Below are 18,610 nucleotides of genomic sequence, written 5' to 3'. Positions count from 1 at the left end.
ACATACTACAAATTATTAAGAACACACTTCATTCTGGGAACACATTTACCTCCTCTAACTCTCATAACCACCATGGCAGGCAGGTGTTATTACACCCATTTTGTAGGCAAAGAAAGCAGGTTCAAAAGTGTAAGAGCACACAGCTAGTCAGTGACAAGGCTGAAATTCAAGCCCAAGTCTACCAAACCCAGCTTCTGTTCCCTTGACCACAGCACTATTTTACCTCAAAATCCAGTGCTTTCAGCCCTGATCCCATATTAGGATCACTTGATGCCCGGATCATGCCTCAGCCCCATCACAAAGAATCTCTGGGGTAAAACTGTCTACATTTTAATGCTCCCCCAGGAAACTCTAGTGTAAACCCAGGATTGAGAACCACCATCTTACTTTATCTCCTTCACCTTCTCAAAGGTACCTTTTGCCCCCTCTGAATTCCCACACCACTCTGTTTCTACCTTCAATTATTCAATCATTCATTCAATCACTGATCCCTTACTGGGTACCAGTCACTACACAGAGCTCTGGGAATCAGCATGAAACAAGACCATACCTCCTGTCCTTGTGCAGCTGCTCTCCAGCAGAGGAGGCACTCCGTTAAATGTAATAACGGCAAAATGTGACAAGCAAAACTTTAAAATCTTTGTGATTTGGGGGCAGGGAGTGATTTCTTAAACCAGACACTAAAGGCATAAACCATAAATGGGAAACTGAACACTTCGACCTCATTTTGGTTTTTTTTTTTTTTATTTTTACATTTTTTAAATGTTTATTTATTTATTTTTTTAATATATGAAATTTACTGTCAAATTGGTTTCCATACAACACCCAGTGCTCATCCCAAAAGGTGCCCTCCTCAATACCCATCACCCACCCACCCACCCTCCCACCCTCCATAAACCCTCAGTTTGTTCTCAGTTTTTAACAGTCTCTTATGCTTTGGTTCTCTCCCACTCTAACCTCTTTTTTTTTTTTTTCCTTCCCCTCCCCCATGGGTTTCTGTTACGTTTCTCAGGATCCACATAAGAGTGAAACCATATGGTATCTGTCTTTCTCTGTAAGGCTTATTTCACTTAGCATCACACTCTCCAGTTCCATCCACGTTGCTACAAAAGGCCATATTTCATTCTTTCTCATTGCCACGTAGTACTCCATTGTGTATATAAACCACAATTTCTTTATCCATTCATCAGTTGATGGACATTTCGGCTCTTTCCATAATTTGGCTATTGTTGAGAGAGCTGCTATAAACATTGGGGTACAAGTGCCCCTATGCATCAGTACTCCTGTATCCCTTGGATAAATTCCTAGCAGTGCTATTGCTGGGTCAGAGGGTAGGTCTATTTTTAATTTTCTGAGGAACCTCCACACTGCTTTCCAGAGCGGCTGCACCAATTTGCATTCCCACCAACAGTGCAAGAGGGTTCCCGTTTCTCCACATCCTCTCCAGCATCTATAGTCTCCTGATTTGTTCATTTTGGCCACTCTGACTGGCGTGAGGTGATATCTGAGTGTGGTTTTGATTTGTATTTCCCTGATGAGGAGCGACGTTGAGCATCTTTTCATGTGCCTGTTGGCCATCCGGATGTCTTCTTTAGAGAAGTGTCTATTCATGTTTTCTGCCCATTTCTTCACTGGGTTATTTGTTTTTCGGGTGTGGAGTTTGGTGAGCTCTTTATAGATTTTGGATACTAGCCCTTTGTCCGATATGTCATTTGCAAATATCTTTTCCCGTTCTGTTGGTTGCCTTTTAGTTTTGTTGGTTGTTTCCTTTGCTGTGCAGAAGCTTTTTATCTTCATAAGGTCCTAGTAATTCACTTTTGCTTTTAATTCCCTTGCCTCTGGGGACGCGTCGAGTAAGAGATTGCTACGGCTGAGGTCAGAGAGGTCTTTTCCTGCTTTCTCCTCTAAGGTTTTGATGGTTTCCTGTCTCACATTCAGGTCCTTTATCCATTTTGAGTTTATTTTTGTGAATGGTGTGAGAAAGTGGTCTAGTTTCAACCTTCTGCATGTTGCTGTCCAGTTCTCCCAGCACCATTTGTGAAAGAGACTGTCTTTTTTCCATTGGATGTTCTTTCCTGCTTTGTCAAAGATGAGTTGGCCATACGTTTGTGGGTCTAGTTCTGGGGTTTCTATTCTATTCCATTGGTCTATGTGTCTGTTTTTATGCCAATACCATGCTGTCTTGATGATGACAGCTTTGTAGTACAGGCTAAAGTCTGGGATTGTGATGTCTCCTGCTTTGGTCTTCTTCTTCAAAATTACTTTGGCTATTCGGGGTCTTTTGTGGTTCCATATGAATTTTAGGATTGCTTGTTCTAGTTTCGAGAAGAATGCTGGTGCAATTTTGATTGGGATTGCATTGAATGTGTAGATAGCTTTGGGTAGTATTGACATTTTGACAATATTTATTCTTCCAATCCATCAGCAGGGAATGTCTTTCCATTTCTTTATATCTTCTTCAATTACCTTCATAAGCTTTCTATAGTTTTCAGCATACAGATCTTTTACATCTTTGATTAGATTTATTCCTAGGTATTTTATGCTTCTTGGTGCAATTTTGAATGGGATCCGTTTCTTTATTTGTCGTTCTGTTGCTTCATTGTTAGTGTATAAGAATGCAACTGATTTCTGTACATTGATTTTGTATCCTGCAACTTTGCTGAATTCATGTATCAGTTCTAGCAGACTTTTGGTGGAGTTTACCGGATTTTCCATGTATAATATCATGTCATCTGCAAAATGCAAAAGCTTGACTTCATCTTTGCCAATTTTGATGCCTTTGATTTCCTTTTGTTGTCTGATTGCTGATGCTAGAACTTCCAGCACTATGTTAAACAACAGTGGTGAGAGTGGGCATCCCTGTCATGTTCCTGATCTCAGGGAAGCTCTCAGTTTTTCCCCGTTGAGGATGATGTTAGCTATGGGCTTTTCATAAATGGCTTTTATGATGTTTAAGTATGTTCCTTCTATCCCGACTTTCTCGAGGGTTTTTATTAAGAAAGGGTGCTGGATTTTGTCAAATGCCTTTTCTGCATCTATTGACAGGATCATATGGTTCTTATCTTTTCTTTTATTAATGTGATGTATCACGTTGATTGATTTGCAAATGTGGAACCAGCCCTGCATCCCAGGAATGAATCCCACTTGATCATGGTGAATAATTCTTTTTATATGCTGTTGAATTCGATTTGCTAGTATCTTATTGAGGATTTTTGCATCAATATTCATCAGGGATATTGGCCTGTAGTTCTCTTTTTTACTGGGTCTCTGTCTGGTTTAGGAATCAAAGTAATACTGGCTTCATAGAATGAGTCTGGAAGTTTTCCTTCCCTTTCTATTTCTTGGAATAGCTTGAGAAGGATAGGTATTATCTCTGCCTTAAACGTCTGGTAGAACTCCCCTGGGAAGCCATCTGGTCCTGGACTCTTATTTGTTGGGAGATTTTTGATAACCGATTCAATTTCTTCACTGGTTATGGGTCTGTTCAAGCTTTCTATTTCCTCCTGATTGAGTTTTGGAAGAGTGTGGGTGTTTAGGAATTTTTCCATTTCTTCCAGGTTGTCCAATTTGTTGGCATATAATTTTTCATAGTATTCCCTGATAATTGTTTGTATCTCTGAGGGATTGGTTGTAATCATTCCATTTCATTCATGATTTTATCTATTTGGGTCATTTCCCTTTTCTTTTTGAGAAGCCTGGCTAGAGGTTTGTCAATTTTGTGTATTTTTTCAAAAAACCAACTCTTGGTTTCGTTGATCTGCTCTACAGTTTTTTTAGATTCTATATTGTTTATTTCTGCTCTGATCTTTATTATTTCTCTTCTTCTGCTGGGTTTAGGCTGCCTTTGCTGTTCTGCTTCTATTTCCTTTAGGTGTGCTGTTAGATTTTGTATTTGGGATTTTTCTTGTTTCTTGAGATAGGCCTGGATTGCAATGTATTTTCCTCTCAGGACTGCCTTCGTTGCATCCCAAAGCGTTTGGATTGTTGTATTTTCATTTTCGTTTGTTTCCATATATTTTTAAATTTCTTCTCTAATTATGACCTCCCAGACGCTAAGTCGTGCTTGCTGTTGGAACACAGTCCGTCAGGCCCCTCCGCTTTTGCCAGCCAGACTCGGGGGCTCCGCTTTGCCGGCGAGCCGCCCCTCCGCCCCGGCTCCCTCCCGCCAGTCCGTGGAGCGCGCACCGCCTCGCCGCCCTTCCTACCCTCTTCCGTGGGCCTCTCGTCTGCACTTGGCTCCGGAGACTCCGTTCTGCTAATCCTCTGGCGGTTTTCTGGGTTATTTAGGCAGGTGTAGGTGGAATCTAAGTGATCAGCAGGACGCGCGGTGAGCCCAGCGTCCTCCTACGCCGCCATCTTCCCTCCCTCAACCTTCGACCTCATTTTGAATGTTAAACTTTTTCATTAAGAGATACCATTAAAAAGTGGAAAGGCAAGCCACAAACCGGGGTATAAAATTTGCAACATATACATTTCACCAAAGATTAGTATTCAAAATATAAAGAACTCCTACAAATACTTTTTTAAAAATCCAGCAAGAAAAAGCAGATGCATTTCATAGAAAAGTAAATGTAAATTACTAGAAACATTGGAAAAGATGATCCATCTCATTAAAAAATTAGAGAAATGGGGGGGTGCGCCTCGGTGGGTCAGTCGGTTGAGTGTCCGACTCTTGATTTCAGCTCAAGTCATGATCCCAGGGTCATGGAATCAAGCTCTGTGGGGAGCCTGCTTAAGATTCTCTCTCTCTCTCTCTCTCTCTCTCTCTCTCTCTCTCTCGGAGCCTGGGTGGCTCAGTCGGTTAAGCGTCCGACTTCAGCTCAGGTCATGATCTCACAGTCCGTGGGTTCGAGCCCCGTGTCGGGCTCTGTGCTGACAGCTCAGAGCCTGGAGCCTGTTTCAGATTCTGTGTCTCCCTCTTTCTCTGACCCTCCCCTGTTCATGCTCTCTCTCTGTCTCAAAAATAAATAAATGTTAAAAAAAAAAAAAAAGATTCTCTCTCTCTGTCCCTCTGACACTCCCCTGCTCAGGCTCACGTTCTCTCTCTCTTTCTCTCTCTCTCTCTCCCTCTCTCTAAAACAAACAAAAAAATTTAATAGAGAAATGGAAATTAAAGCATAGTAAGATACCATTTTACACCAAATAGACTGTCAAAATTCTTAAAGTTTGGCTATAACAAGTGTTGCCAAAAACGTGGAGTGATGGGGATGTTGAGATACTGCTAGTGGGTATATAAATCATAATGCAAACAACTGCAATACAATGTAATAAATATATATTAGGTGGAGCAGGAAGTGACTAGGACATATGGCAGGTGGGGCAGGAAAAAACCTGTGAAGGCTGGGATGTAAGGGATGAATAACAGTCACCCAGCCAAAGGAAGGGAAGGGTGTTCCAAATAGAAGAAGGGTGAGCATAATACATTCACGGCCAAAAAGAGGGATGGGCAAGAGCCAAGTCAAGAGGGCTAGAAACTGTGTCCAGGAGCTTGGACTCTAAGAGCCATGGGAAATTCGTGAAGGGTCTCAAAGAAGGGCATAACATTCATTCCTTCATTCAACAAAAAGTCACTGGTACTTGCCAAAGGGCAGGTCCCACATAGGCTCTGGCTCCACATGACTGCATCTGTTCTAGAAATATCACTCTGGCTGTAGGAGAACAGGTTGGAGGGTCACAAAACTAGAAGCAGGGAGACTACTGAGGAAGTGAGCTGGAGGTTGTCATCTGGACTGGGGAGCAACAGAAGCAGAGGATGTAAATGCATGGAGACATGAGTACTTGGGAAGTAAAAGGAACCAAGCATGGTGGTTGTTAGACATGAGGTTGGAGTGGTGAAGAAAATAAAGGGCTCAAGGTGATGCTCTAGGTATCTGGGGGGATGGTGAGACTTTCACAGGCTAGGAACCAAACAGGAGGGTAGGAAGTGGACAATAGTTGCAGTTTGGCATAGTTAAGGGGTTAACAGAAGAAGACTAGATGGGAGACTGGGAAAGGAGTGGCCAAAGGAAACCATAGTGGTATTGCAGAAACTGGGGCAAGAGGGGATTGTGGCTTAAGAAGAAAATGATCAGTAGTGTGAAATGATGCTGCCAGTCAAGGGTTTTGTTTTGTTTTGTTTTGTTTTGTTTTGTTTTGTTTTGTTGTTGTTTTTAGGGAAAAAAAGACTCAAAGTGATCAATGACTGTGGGGACAAGGATGACCTTCATCAGAGAAGTTTTGATCCAGTAGAGGGAGGAAACAAATGTGTTGAGGGCTGAGGAGTAGGAGGAAAAACAAGTGAAGGCACTTTTTGAAGAGAAACAAAGCAGTTTTGTTTTGATTTGATTTCAATAAGCAAGGCATGAGAGGCTCTGGTGAGAAGGAGCCAGTAGAGAGTAAAAGGTTGAACATGAGGGAGAGAGAGATCCCAAAACAGCAAGATCCTTGAGAAGATGGGTATTCCATTTCAACCCTAATTGGGTGTACTTCAATTCAGTTCTAGCAGTAACCACCCAGAGTTAGTGCAGACTCCACAAGTTAAAGGACATGGTCCCCAGTAAGACTGTCCTGACCTCAGGTGCCAGTGGCACTTCAAGGGCCCCCAGGGCACACATACTTCCGACTGACTGGCTATAAATTCAGAAGATCCCAAGACCCCCTTGGGTTTTATAATTCGTTAGAAAGAGTTACAGAATTCAGCAAAGTGCTGTTATCATTACTATTTTATTACATAGGATACAAATCAGGGGGACCAGCCAAATGCCAAGACACAGAGGGAAAGGTCTGGGAGGGAACAGAGAGCTTCCCTGCCCTCTCCATGTGGAGTCAGGATGCATCAGACTCCCAGCACATGGTTGTGTTCAACAACAAGGAGGCTTCTCCGAGCTCAGCATCTAGAGTTTTTCTGGGATTTCATTATGGAAGCATGTTTGATTAAATCATTGGCCACATGACTGAAGTCAATCTTCAGTCCCCCTCTCCTGCCCTCCCAGGAGGCTGGGAGGAAGAGTTGACTGATATCATCGTGTGGCTCAAAGCCCCAATCTTCTAATCACGTGATTGATATTTCTGGACACTAGCTTCCATCCTGACGTTATCTAGGGGCTCTGCCAAGAGTCAGAAACTTCAAGGGTTTCAAAAATTCCTTAACAGGTATCTAGGGAAAAAACAAGATAAACTCTTTATCATACAACAGTGGGTCAGGAGGTTCCAGGCCTGGGTGGAAGGATAAAAAACCTCTCCCACTCCAGTAATAAGAGAACAGATTGCTGGGTTGGGTGGGATGCAGGCTGGAAGCATGATAGGAAATGCTGGAGGAGCTCTCCTGGGGGTGTCTATTTTCAAGGACTAAGTATGAGGGGGAGAGGTGGGATCAGGATTTGAGGTCAATGGTGAGAATTTGAAATCATTGCTGTGAGAGCTTTGTAGGACTGACAGACAATGTGAGAGCCCATGCATCCAGGTGGCAGTCATCCGTGAGGCTAGGTGGTTGTCTTCGACAGCCTCCAGCAGCCCCAGTAGAGATGCAGAAGAAACAGACCATCAATACAACCAGGCCTGGGGTTTTGCCTAGGAAGTATTAGGGAAGAGAAAGGGAAAGGCTGCTGAGAAGACCAGCAAGAAAATGGTTGAACAGATGGAGCACAGAAACTAAACTGGCTGAATAAGGAAGCAAAAGCAGAAAGACAGATAGAGAGGGAGGATATCTGTGGTCTAGTGGTCCTGATAAGGGTGAATAATTGGCACTTTGAGAGTATGGGAGTGAGAAACAGGAAGGCTGTGGTCAGAAAGAAGGATGTCTGTGTGTATGATTGCCTACATGGAGTCTTTCTAAGAGGTGCAAAGCCTTGGGGGTGGCAAAAAGGGGTGCCTCTTCTCAGCACCTCCTATTAATTTCTTGTACTCAAGATAAGTTCCCTGAAGAGAGGTACCTAAATTTAATTCATCTTCGTATTCCTAGTAATACTGAAAATACTATATGGAAGGCAATTATACTTTTTGGGAACAGAGGATGCTGGAAAATTCATGGTGAGCTCACTGCAGGGGGCTCCATTTGGACAGCAGCCTCAAGGAACTAATGAAACAAAGAGACAGTGATGCTGACTGGGGAACAAGATTCCCCCTCCCTACTACAACCCCAGACCAAGTGAGCTCTTTATGAATGAATGTTGCCAGTTAACACTTTCCAGTCTTAATGCACACGTACACACACAGCCAGTGATCCCTGTTGGATTATCACTACTATCAGAGATTTGATGTCAACAGTGAAAAGGAGGCCACTCTCATTAGGAAGTGAAGAAAGAAGGAGGAAGGGAGGCAAACTAGTATTTCCTGTGTGTTGACAATGGTCCCTCTCTGTTAGATGCTTTCACATATGGGACCGTGTTTATCTTTATAACAACCCTGAGAGATAGGTCTTCATTTTAAACATAAGGACATCAGGCCAGGAAGATGAGTGACTTTCAGGGATAAGGCTATGAGGGCAGAGGCTAATTCTCTTCGGTCTTTTTGACTCACCCACTGACTATCTCCTAGAACCCAACATTCAGTGATAATTCCACCCATTAGTTGAGTGCTCATCACAAGCAAGGTGTCATAGGAGGAGAGGGAGTTGATTTTGTCATGGCTCTCTAGGAGCTTAAAGACCAGAGGGGGAGGTCACATGTGTTCCCAAACAGTCACACTCAAAGCAGCTCCCTAATATTAATTGGGGGAGACTAAAGTGAAGAGTCCTGTTCTGGGTATTGACATGGTGAGTTTGTTTGCTTATTTTCAGGATTGCTTTCTTTTGACTAGCACTTAGAAGAAGTAAGAGCAGGGGAGCCTGGGTGGCTCAAATGACTAAGAGCCCGACTTTGGCTCAGGTCATGACCTCATGGTTCGTGGGTTCAAGCCCCACATTGGGTTCCCTGCTGTCAGTGCAGAGCCCACTTTGGATCCTCTGTCTCCCTCTCTCTGACTCTCCCCTACATGTTCTCTCTCTCTAAAATAAGTGCACATTAGAAGAAGAAGAAGAAGAAGAAGAAGAAGAAGAAGAAGAAAAAGAAGAAGAAGAAGAAGGGCAAATTTCCCTGTCCAGCAAACAAAGAGAGACTGAGGTGAATCCTACTGTATCCTTGATACTTGAAAATAGTGTCTCCTGGGGAGCCTGGGTGGCTCAGTCGGTTAAGGATCTGATTTCGGCTCAGGTCATGATCTCACAGTCCGTGAGTTTGAGCCCCGTGTCGGGTTCTGTGCTGACAGCTCAGAGCCTGGAGCCTGCTTCGGATTCTGTGTCTCCTTCTCTCTGACCCTCCCCCGTTCATGCTCTTTCTCTATCTCAAAAATAAATAAAAATTTTTTTTAATTTAAATAAATAAATAAAATAGTGTCTCCTAAGAAATCAATCTCAGGAAAGAGGGAGTCCAGGAACTTACCAAAGTTCACAAAATCTGGCTGATTCCTGAGATCTGGTTGTCCACAAGATAATGTAAGAGCTAAGTGGTCTGACAGTCGAACAATCTGCGTTAAAGCCAGCAAGACTGCTGTGGGTTCAGAGAAAACATTGTGGTCTTATTCCCCTTTCCCTTCATCTCCACTCATACGGACCTAGTCCCCTCGTCCACGGAGCCATTTGTAGTAAGGTAATCAGGCAGGGGCCAACTCCCACTGTCAGGACTAGTTGAGCAAGTTCCTGAAGAATGTGGCCCTTGGCTGAGATTTCAGTCCTGGGCTTCCCCAGGAGCACAGTGTAACATCCTGCCCTCTCTCTTACTGAACATCCCTGTGGGGAAAACTCCAGGCGGAAATTGGGCACCTACATGGGAGTCTGCAACTTCCCCAGTCTGTGGCTTGACCCTCGGCTAGACTCATTCCTCATCTACAAACTGACTTCGGTAGCTCAATAGGAGAGATCCGAGCAAGAGTTCTTGGGTGCCTTAAGACCACGTGGAGTAGAACCCTGTTGGGCAAGGTCATTCTCTGAACTGAACAAGCAATTTCAGATGGAACTCCCAAGGGGAAGTAAGAAGTGAGAAAGGGCAGGGAACCTACCCACTCAGCCAGAGCAGGCAAATCCACCAGGCAGGAGCCAGGGACACAAACCGCCCACCCAAAGACACTGAACTGAATGACTCTAATATTTCAGGGCCTGCATCCTTTGGAAAATCTGGGGTGAAACCTAAGACAGGAGCCAGCTGGTTCATTTGACCAATCTCCACTCAAAAGTTCTTAATCCTCCACCCTGGCCTGGGACACAAGAGGAACAAGGCAGCAGGGGTATGCTCCAATTGTGGCCACAGGCTAGTGGAGCAGTCTGCCAGCAAACAACAGATGAGAAATCATTTCAGACAGCAAGAAGCAAATACACAGGAGTAATGTGCTAATGAGTAGCTAGAACTTTTTTTTTGGTGTAGAGTCCCGTTCGTTTATTTTTGGTTTTGTTTCCCTTAACTGAGGAGACATATCCATAAATATACTGCCGAAGCCCATAGCTAAGAGACCACTACCTGTTTTCTTTGAGGAGCTTTATGGCTTTGGGTCCCACATTTAGGTCTTTAATCCATGTTGAGTTCATTTTTGTGTATGGTGTAATAAAATGGTCCGGCTTCATTCTTTTGCATGTAGCTGCCCAGTTTTATGAAAAATGTGGTATCTATTATATATATTTAAAATATCATAAATGTATATGTTTATTATACATAATATACATGATGAAATATTACTCAGCCATAAAAAAGAATGAGATCTTGCCATTTGCAACAGCAAGGATTGACATAGAGGATACTATGCTAAGTGAAATAAGTCAGAAAGAGAAAGACGAATACCATATGATGTCATTTATGTTCATATGTGGAATCTAAAAAATAAAACAAACAAAAAATGGAAGCAGACTTGTAAATACAGAGAACTAACTGGCTGCCAGAAGGACAGGGGTTGTGGGGCTGGGTGAGATAGATGAAGGGGATTAAGAGGTACAAACTTCCAGGTATAAAATAAGTTAAGTCACCCATGGGGGAAGGGAAGGGGAAAAAAATAGTTACAAACAGAGAGGGAGAGAAGCAAACCATAAGAGACTCTTAAATACAGAAAACAAACTGAGGGTTGATGCGGGGGAGCCGGGGAGAGGGGAAAATGGGTGATGGGCATTGAGGAGGCACTTGTTGGAATGAGCACTGGGTGTTATACGTGAGCGATTAACCACAGGAATCTACTCCCAAAACCAAGAGCACACTCTATACACTGTACGTTAGCCAATTTGACAATAAATTATATTCTAAAAATATTAGATAGATAGATAGATAGATAGATAGATAGATAGATAGAGTCACAAGGATGGAAAGTACAGCATAGGGTTCATGGTAATATTAAAAAACATTGTATGGTGATACGTGGTAACTACACTTACCACGGTGAGCATTACATAATGTATAGAATTGTCAGATCACTGTGTCGTACCCCTGAAACTAATAACATTGTATGCTGCCTATACATACCATTGTAATTAATTAAAAAAAAAAAAAAAAAAAAAAAAAGATGGCTGGAACTGGAGACAGAGGATGAGACTTGGGGGTCAAAGGAGATCTTGATGAGAAAAACATAAACCAACTTGCCCTCAGTTAGGGGCAAGACTGACAAGTCAAGAAACAGACAGAAAGCCTGTGTGCCAGGTGTGGTAAGCAAGAGGAAGAGGGCTGAGAGATTAAAGAAAGTGCCATCAGGGCTGGCTGTGTGAGCCTCGGAAGGGCCTCAAAGAAGGAGACCCCACCTAAACTAACTAATGATGGCGCAATGGGGCATGCTGAGGTCATGGACTTCTGCCCCAAACTCGGAGACATGGGGGTAGCCTATCCCCTAAAGAGGGGCACCTAGGGTCCATCACAAACATAGCTATGAACCCCATGCTCCCTAGTCCACAAGCATCCTGCAACCAGAGACGTGGACAGGGCCCAGCAGGAGGCAAACAATACCGGCCACGTGGACTAGCCAAGAGTGAACCACCCAGGCACTCAAAGCCCTCCCATTATCCCCCAATGCCCTCACAGAACCACTCCTCTTCAGATCATGTCTGGATGTAGAGACCCCAGTAACCATTTCCTTAGGCCTCCCTTTGCACAGTACAAACCTGCCAGATGCCCTGCTGAAGCAGACATCCAGGGAGAGGGAAGGTGAAGTTGGGCTCCTGGATGGGGGAAGGCCAGTGGTGAGGATTCTGTACGGGCAGACAAAATTTCCCTTCTTCTCTTCTAGGTTTGTTAGCTGGTCTAATAATTAAATTGCTATAAGACAGATTAACGGGAGAAAAGCAAATTTAATTTCATTTGCATAGAGGCCCCATAAAAATATGAGACCCAAAGCAGTCAAGCAATGGAGCCATTCTGAGCTAGGGAAAAGACTAGGGGCCTGGGGCTTCAGAGGGAAGGAGGACAATTCGCACGCAGATAAGATGTGTGGTTATCAGATGTTTGCCCTCTGAAGCAGAAAAGTCTTACAGATAAAACTTATCTCTGGTAATAGCCCTCTTTCTGGTACAGGCCCCTTATCTAAATTATTTTAGGTAGTTTAGGTATTTTAGGGAGAGGTAATAAGCTGGGTTTTGAGTCTGATTGCCTTCAGCTCAAAATAATCCACATGCCAAAGTAGTACATTTTGAATAACACATTCTATTTCAATTCATTAACCACTTACAACACGCCCAGGTTTCATAAGGGTCAAATATGCCTTATGCCTAATTATGAGGACAGAAATGCATCCCCAGTGATCACCTTCTAAGAGTCCCAAGGACACTGTCTCAGAATCTCCCTCCGACCTCCACCTCAGTTTGACACACTCACACTGCTGTTGGTGACATTCACTCATTCATTCATTCATTCATTCATTCATTCATTCAAGTCAATCGAATTGTACTGAGCACCGGCTACCTGCTAGGTGCTGCTCTAGTGTCTGGGGATACTACAGTGAGCAAAGGCACCCAGCCCCTGACCTTGGGGACCATTCATGAGGTGGCTGCACTGCTGGGCACACAATGCCTCCTAACTGCTCCTGTCCTATCAGCTCTGGAGAAGGTATATTGCCCTCCTCTAAATCTCTGAGACCACCTTCCTGCCTTCAGTGAGGCTTTTCTGAAGTCTTGAGGATGAAAGAAGGGGAGTAAAATTGCCACGCGCAGTGTGGCTACCTCCAGGCCCACAGTCCAGGGCCTCCTTCCTTGCCTCACTCTTAGAGTCTCTCAGTGTGGTAGGAACCAGCTCACCCCCACTTCCCCTGCCCTACCCCCCACGATGGGTTCCAGGCAGGTCCAAGGCTCAGAGTCCTCGCCCCAGCTGCCAGATGCCTAAGATTTACCCCATACGCACCAGGGCCCTCCTCCTGGCCCAGCGTGCCTTCTCCCCAGGATGTCTGACAGTAGGTATCCATTCCTTTCAGGGCTCCAAGCCAGAGAGCAACAATGACCACATGGAGACCCCAGTCCACAGCCCAGTTTGCCAAGGTCAGCCTACTTCTTTCTTACAGTCCCTGGTCCAAAGTGAGGAGACACTCACCACTCACCTCATGCCTTTCCTGGTGCTTTCACGTCCTCACTTTGCTCTGCAGTGAACAATCCCTCCAACATGAACCCACAATTTCCCAAACACCATCTCAGTGTGCAGCCCAGAGCACTCTCAGTTCACCGAGAGCCAAACCATGTTTCTCCCCCTCCTCTGACCTGGCCATGTCCCTAAGCGCATGTAGAGGAAAGGGCAGATGACCCCTCCATGGCAGTTTATACACCTCACAACACCTGCCATATTCTGCCTTAAATCGTAGGCATTTGCAAAAATTCCTTGAGGACAAGTACCATGGCTTGTATAGTTTTGTTCTCCTTCCTCTGTGCACCCATAGCACACATGCACCACGAACACAACTTACATGGTGCCTGGTGGGATGAATGATGGAAGTCATTCCAAAAGCTACTTACCCTGACTTGTCATCACCTCTGATTTCATCTTTCTGGACCTCCCACATTCCCAGAGTAATTGGGAAAAGTCCTAAAGAAACACCTGAAAATTGCCTTTTGGGTAAAATGGGAGTGTCTCTCCAGAAATGTACCTCCCAGGCATTTGTGATGAAACATGGAACAGAACACCATCTCTTCCTGGTAATAGTGACAGCTCCTGTCACCTCCCTGTCCCAGAAGACTTCATAAAGAGCTCAGGATTCCCCAGAAAAGTAGATGGACACCGTTCTGACTCAAGCCAGGGTAGCAAGGTGTTCACTGTGCCTTTGCAGAAGGAACTAAACTTTTCCAGGAGGACAACATCCCGGATCAGGCCCAGATCAGGCCGACCTGCTGTCTCTGCTTATCAACAAGGCTGCTGACTGAGGAGCTCATTCTGAGCTGGACATTGTGCTTCTGGTGAGTCTCTGTTTTTAATCCAGGATATTCTTTTCTAAGGAAGTACTTTCTTGTCAGAGGAAGCTAGCTCAAGATGGAAGCCATGAGAGTGGCAGCATGATCACTCCTGGCTTTCATTCATTTGGTCAGCCAACATTCGTGAAGCACTGTCATGTGCAAGGCATGGAAATGAGAGCTATAATCCAAGCCCTGCAACAGGTATGTTAATAGTAAGGGAGGTGAGCAAATAAAGCATGATGACGGAGGTTTGCGGAGGGTGTTAGAGGCTCACAGCACAGAGGAAGGACACCCACCATTTAGCTTGGGAAGGGGCATGTTATGGAGGAGGTAAAGTATGAACTGAGTCTTGAAGGATCAGACGATGGACAAACTACAAAGAGGAGACGGAGGTTCCAGGTTGTGCGAAAGCACAGAGGCTAGAAAGAATATTGCATTCAAGGGACTACAAATAGTTTGGGAAGGTTAAAGTGTGGGGTAGGAGAGGAGAGCAGAGGATTCCATGGTGGACCTTGCCTGGCATGCTCTGGTGCTTGGACTCATTCACAAAGGAGATACGGAGCCAGTGATGAAATGTGAGCAAGGGCTTGATGTCACCAGATTTGCTTTGTGGAGATATATATCCCTGTGGCTGGTGTACAAGGAATGAATGGATGGATGGAACTTCCATGGCAGCAATCAAACCAATTAGGAGATGATTTAAATGCCCTAGGTAAGAAGGGAGAAGGGTTTGAATTGACAATGGAGTATGAAGATGGAGAGAAATCTACAGATCCCAGGCAGTCAGGAAGTGCTCAAAAAAAAGACCTATTCAAACAGCTGATGGTGGTTGATGAATGAATGGATGGGTGAGTCCTTGGGTTGCAGTGACTGGGATACTTTCTGGTGAAATGGCTCATCCAGTGAGAAAGGCAGTGGGGCAGAGGGGTAGTGAAGGGCTTCTCCTTTGTACTTTAAATGTTTGTATTATTTGAAACTCTGAAAATGAGCATGTATATTAACAAAAAGCCTGAGAAGGATGTTTTGTAAATCACTACTAGTTCTAACATACAACTTTCTGCTTGCACGTCATCAGTTAACTTTGATAGATCGTTTCTAGAACTATCATATCAAACATCCTCCCTTGTGAAAACCTACTTTGAAAAATGGGTCATGTGAGGCAGCCTCATAGACTCATTACTACATGCTGGAAGATTTTCCAACCCTCTAATGCCACGGAGAAAAAGGAAACCCAAGTCAGAGGTTGGTGAATTCTGGAATACCTATCCATTATATTGGAGTTTGGGCAGAATGTTTATAATACCTTTATACAATCAGACTTCCTCATTCCACATTGCTTAGTAATTAGGGGAGATCAACCATCTAGAATCTGGGCCCCAGACTGGACCATTGAACCCAACAAATCCTGAGTGGCTTGACTAGGAACTTCCTATTTCCAGAAGATAGAAAACTCAGTTACAGCCAACAAGGAGGAAGTGATTGGAGAAGTGAAATTAACTGAACCCTGGAAGGAAATGGCCAAATCACCTTCAATTATGTAATAACCAGCAAGTAGAATACACACACCCCAGGCAGTTTAGGAGAGAAGAATTTCATCATAATTTTAGGAGCAAAGTATTTGTAAGCATTATTTTTTTTTAAGCTGATGATTCCAAGGGTAGTAATCCTAAAGGGATTTTTTTTTTTTTTTTTTGAGAGTGCTATAACAAAGTCTTGAGGAGATAGGAAAAGACAAAAGAAATCAAACAACAGAGCTGACAGGAGCAGGTGAGAAAGTGAAAAGGAATAAGAAACTCAGAAAAGGGAAGAGAGAGAAATAAACACCCAGTTCGCAAAGTCCCAGGGCGACCCTGAGAGAAGGAGAAAGAAGATAATTCACATAACATGTCACAGCCAGGTGGGATAAGGAGGGAGGACAAGGGAACAGAGTTTACCCTAATCCTAAAAGGACAGTGTGGAAACATTTATGGGCAGAGTTGCCAAGATTCATGAATCTGCCAAGCCAATGTCATTTAGAAGATAATTGGATCATTGAGAAAGAGGTCTGTGCACTGTGGACAGCACAAGATGGGATTTAAAAAAAATGTGTGTAACAATTAACACAGTGATTTGGCTCAGTGATTTAAAAAAAAAAAAAAGAATCTGGTTTAGGTTCAACCAAACCATGTTTGAGTCATGGTTCCAGCATTTACTAGTTGTGTGATCTTAGATAAGTTATCTCTGTCAGCCTCAGTTTTCACATAGGTGAAATGGGTCATACTATCTGCCTTAAAGTTTATTATAAAGACTAAATAAGACAATGAAAAGAAGCACCTGGTACGTAATAGTTGCTCAATAAAGGACGGGTGGTTTTTTTTTAAGTATTATTTCTAAGTTTACATCTGAGAAAAATGATTTAATACAATGGTATAAGACAGGGGCTTGCATCCTATGACCTGAAAGATAAATCCAGTTAAGCTCATTCATTTACATGTTTTCTATGGCTGCTTTCTTACAATAATGGGAGACTTAAGTAGTTGCAACAGAGACTCCAAGACCCACAAAACCTAAAATATTTACTAACTGGCTCTTTATAGACAATGTTTCCAGACTCCTAGTATAAGCGGCACTAGAGCCCTGTGTTTGGGGCTGACTGTCTTATACCCATTATGTGCAATAAAAGATATAGAGTAGAAATGCCTGGCATCCCCCTTACCTACCAAAAGGGCTTTTGCTACTGAATCCAAAGGAAAGACAAGTTTCCATTGGCCTCTCAGAGGTGGAATAATGACTCAGTCAACAGGGAGAAGCCTCTGCAGACCATATGCCTCACCAGACCCAGTGGCCTGCCTATATATTTGAGTCCTCCTTGTTCTAGACCAAGCAGGGAAATGGCCCATCCCTGGAATCTGCCTATCTGCCCTGAGTACCTGGATCCAAGAGTGGGGCAGGCCCAATGGAGATGATGCTATACAAGGAAGAGCAGAGGTCTCAAAACTAAAATCACACTCTCCCAATCTGAAATAATCACTGAAACAGAAAGAAAAGGAGAGAAGTATCCATGGAGACTGGCATGGCTACACAGGACACTGTAAATACTTTCAGACACCAGAAAGACCCATGGAAATGGTGGAAAGAAATGACAGACTCTTTTTTTTTAATGTTTATTTTTGAGAGGGGGGAGGGACAGAGAGAGAGGGAGACAGAGGATCCAAAGCAGGCTCTGCGCTGACGGCATACCATGAGATCATGGCCTGAGCCGAAGTTGGACGCTCAACTGACTGAGCCACTCAGGTGCCCCCAAAATGAAAGACTCTTAAGAATATTGGAAGTCAATGCCAAGGATGAGATGGGACTTGGCAAAAATGGTGGGGACAGTCATGCCTTAATGCTGTTCTGCACAAGAGAGTCAATAAGAAAGAAATGGCCCATGGCAGAGAGTAGATACTACAATTAAACATGATAATATAAGAACTAACCCATGATTATTTGGGTTGTCTTTGTGTTTAAAATGATTAAAGACCATTGGGTGAGGCCAGGTGTGATAAGAGAGGCGAGAGGCTTAATATGAGACATAAGGTGGCACCAGAGCACCCGCTCTGACTAAATGCCAGTCTCCTGTCTTGGAAAGATGACCAGCACAGAGGGCAACGTGCAGTTGGTAAGGGCTTGAATGACTCAAGAGATGAATCTTCCCACTACATCCTGGCATTGCCAACTCCCCACTTCTGCTTGTTCCATTTTTGTGGGCCTGCATTGCCATCTACACCACCGTCACTCTTCTAGGTCCTCCCCCAGTACAACTATTTCTGTAGTAAGTTTTCCGTTTATTAGGGACTTGAAGGAAGTTCTGTGGCCTGACTAGTCTTCTTGGAGAGACAGGGTTTGATACACGTATTGTGCAATATGCCTGCCTGACACAATAAGAGGTTTCACTTCCTAAGATGGTCAGGATGCTGCCAGGTTTGGGGTCCAGGCTATGGGGCTGGGATGAGACATGGCAGAACTGTAGAAACTACTACGTCAAGGGGCATTGCCCCATGGCTCCAAAATTTCCCTTGAGCAAAAAAGAATGGGAACTCATGCAACCTGGATGCTAGAAGATAGAGAAGTAGATTTGAGACTCCCGACCTCAGTCTCAAGTCCTTAGAAATAGAATGGTTTAACTCACAAATGACGCTTGAGTCTCTTGCAGACCTCCCTTTCTGTCACTGGCTTTCACCCTCCTTCACTCAGCTTCTAATCACATCAACAGGCTGAAGGCATCTCTGTGTTCTCTGT

At 43.9% G+C, this 18,610-nt stretch overlaps 1 protein-coding gene across 8 annotated transcripts in view; it reads right to left on the bottom strand.

The window, feature by feature from the left end:
* The window catches only part of IL36G (interleukin 36 gamma), a 172,844-nt gene that overhangs the window by 73,461 nt on the left and 80,773 nt on the right, over positions 1 to 18,610 (bottom strand). For 2 of the 8 annotated variants that reach the window (XM_078444703.2, XM_078444710.2), the window contains one exon: positions 12,083 to 12,139. The exons of 5 other annotated variants lie outside the window; for them this stretch is intronic. The gene's annotated coding sequence lies outside the window, so the exon portion shown is untranslated. Of the gene's footprint in view, positions 1 to 12,082; positions 12,237 to 18,610 lie in introns of all 8 variants that reach the window. One more of the 8 variants, XM_078444702.2, reaches the window with a different exon arrangement.

The sequence above is a fragment of the Panthera onca genome, chromosome A3 (genome assembly GCF_046562875.1).
Source record: "Panthera onca isolate mPanOnc1 chromosome A3, mPanOnc1 haplotype 2, whole genome shotgun sequence".
NCBI lineage: Eukaryota > Metazoa > Chordata > Mammalia > Carnivora > Felidae > Panthera > Panthera onca.
The sequence above is the reverse complement of the archived record's forward strand: the minus strand, read 5'-3'. Positions and strand labels throughout refer to the sequence as shown.